Here is a 3,154-nt window from a genome sequence, read left to right on the forward strand (position 1 = left end):
CTGGAGCGGGAGGAATGAGCTCAGAGTCTGTCACCAGCCACTTATTATTAACCATGATTCTTCTTTGTAGAATTTACTGAACCTGTTTGATGTTTGCAGGCAGCTGCATAGGCTCACTGGGAGGAAACTTGCAGATTTATGACACATCATTCCATCGAGTTTACAGCACAGAAACAGACCATCCAGGCTCCAAACCATGTTACATTTCTAACTGTGATGAAGAGAAAGTTGCGGGGTGCGGGAGGGTGTTGAGGTGGGAAGTTGATGAAGGATTGAACTCTGGGTTAATTGGTTGAAAAGTGATAACCATGCAGCCATTCTTCCAACCTGAAAATGAGGGACAGGATCATTCATTGAGCATCTGACTGCTGGCAATCTCAGATCCAGCTGCTACTCCTGACTCAGCCCCTATCTATGGCTCTGACATTTAAACACTCTTCACAATGTTTGTACTTTAGTTAATTTCATGATCAACATAGCATGCTTTTTGTTAAACCTGTTGGAGTTTAACCTGGTGGTTGTGAGACTACTTACTGTGCTTTTTGTTGATAAAATCTCATCTCCAAATCACTTGGATTTGGTGATGATAAACATTCCCTGAGACAAGATTCATAATCCAGGATTGATGAATGTCAATCATGTCAGTTTCTCAAATTGCAGCCATTACATTTCTTCCCCGAGACTTCAGAAAAACTTTCATCTCTTGCTGAATCCCAAAAAGTGAACGGCTCCTGAAAGAATACAGGAGAGACAGAAGATCCCAGTGAGGCAACAGTTTGCATCATCTAATGCAGATTCTTAGGGATAGGATCTATACACATTTGGAACTGAATTGTCTTATTAGCGACTGACAGCATGGTTTTGTACGAGGGAGGTCATGTCTCACTAATTTAATTGAGTTTTTTGAGGAGGTGACAAAAATGATTGACGAGGGAAGGGCTGTGGATATTGTCGACATGGATTTTAGTAAAGCATTTGACAAGGTCCCTCATGGCAGGCTGGTACAAAAGATTAAATCACACGGGATCAAGGGTGAACAAACTAGATCGATTCGGAACTGGCTTGGCCATAGAAGACAGAGGGTAGCGGTGGAAGGGTGTTTTTCTGAATGGAGGTCTGTAACTAGTGGTGTTCACACAGTAAGAACTCTAACACCACCAGGTTAAAGTCCAACAGGTTTATTTGGTAGCAAAAGCCACTAGCTTTCGGAACAGGCTGTCCCTTCGTCAGGTGGGTGGGAGTTCTGATCACAAACAGGGCATACAAAGACACAAACTCAGTTTACATGAATAATGGTTGGAATGTGAGTCTTTACAGCTAATCAAGTTTTAAAGGTACAGACAATGCGAGTGGAGGGAGCATTAAGCACAGGTTAAAGAGATGTGTATTGTCTCCAGACAGGATAGCTAGTGAGATTTTGCACCTCCAGGCAGGTTGTGGGGGTTACAGATAGTGTGACATGAACCCAAGATCCCGGTTTAGGCCGTCCTCATGTGTGCAGAACCTGGCTATCAGCCTCTGCTCAGCAACTCTGTGCTGTCATGTGTCGTGAAGGCCGCCTTGGAGAACGCTTACCCGGAGATCAGAGGCTGAATGCCCGTGACCGCTGAAGTGTTCCCCAACAGGAAGAGAACAGTCTTGCCTGGTGATTGTCGAGCAGTGTTCATTCATCCATTGTCGTAGCGTCTGCATGGTTTCCCCAATGTACTATGCCTCGGGACATCCTTTCCTGCAGCGTATCAGGTAGACAACGTTGGCCGAGTTGCAAGAGTATGTACCGTGTACCTGGTGGATGGTGTTCTCACATGAGATGATGGCATCCGTGTCGATGATCCGGCATGTCTTGCAGAGGTTGCTGTGGCAGGGTTGTGTGGTGCCGTGGTCACTGTTCTTCTGAAGGCTGGGTAGTTTGCTGCGGACAGTGGCCTGTTTGAGGTTGTGCAGTTGTTTGAAGGCAAGAAGTGGGGGTGTGGGGATGGCCTTGGCGAGATGTTCGTCTTCATCAATGACATGTTGAAGGCTCCGGAGGAGATGTCGTAGCTTCTCCGCTCCGGGGAAGTACTGGACGACAAAGGGTACTCTGTCCACCGTGTCCCGTGTTTGTCTTCTGAGGAGGTCGGTGCGGTTTTTCGCTGTCGCGCGTCAGAACTGTTGATCAATGAGTCGAGCGCCATATCCTGTTCTTATGAGGGCATCTTTCAGCGTCTGGAGGTGTCTGTTGTGATCTTCCTCATCCGAGCCGATCCTGTGTATTCGGAGGGCTTGTCCGTATCTTCAACCAGATGAAATCGAAGTTCTCAGCCGAGGGCTCAATTCTTGCCCCACCACCAAAATGGACCTCATCAGTCTTGCAGCAGACACAGAGGAATTCATCAGGTGAATGAGGCTGCGGGAGTTCTTCCACAAACCCCAAGAGGCCAACAGCGAACACAATGAGACAGCCAATGAACCGAAACAGCCGACAGGGAGATCCGCAGTGCATCCGAAGACGAAAGAGTCGAACTGGACTCCTCCGGAAGGCCGCTGCCCTCGACTTGACATGTATGCCCAAGCCGTCAGGAGGTGCGTCAACACCAGATTCATCAACCGTACTCACAAGACAGCCCCGAACATCACCCAAGCACAACGCAACGCCATCCACGCTCTCAAGACCAACTGCAACATTGTCATCAAACCAGCAGACAAAGGAGGGGCCATTGTCATACTGAACAGAACGGATTACTGCAAAGAAGTGTACCGACAACTGAACAACGAGGAACACTACAGACAGTTACCCGCAGATCCGACCAAAGAACACACCCATCAACTCAGCACTCTGATCAAGACTTTTGATCTGGACCTTCAGAGCACCCTCTGTGCTCTCATCCCATGTACTCCCCGCGTTGGAGATCTCTACTGCCTCCCGAAGATACACAAGGCAAACACACCCGGCCGTCTCATCGTATAGGGCAATGGGACCCTGTGTGAGAACCTCTCCGGCTATGTCGAGGGCATCCTGAAACCCATTGTACAAAGAACCCCCAGCTTTTGTCGCGACACTACGGACTTCCTACAGAAACTCAGCACACATGGAGCAGTTGAACCAGGAGCACTCCTCGTCACAATGGATGTCTCGGCACTCTACACCAGCATCCCCCACGATGATGGCATTGCT

The sequence above is a fragment of the Mustelus asterias genome, chromosome 3 (assembly GCF_964213995.1).
Source record: "Mustelus asterias chromosome 3, sMusAst1.hap1.1, whole genome shotgun sequence".
In the NCBI taxonomy this organism is placed as follows: domain Eukaryota; kingdom Metazoa; phylum Chordata; class Chondrichthyes; order Carcharhiniformes; family Triakidae; genus Mustelus; species Mustelus asterias.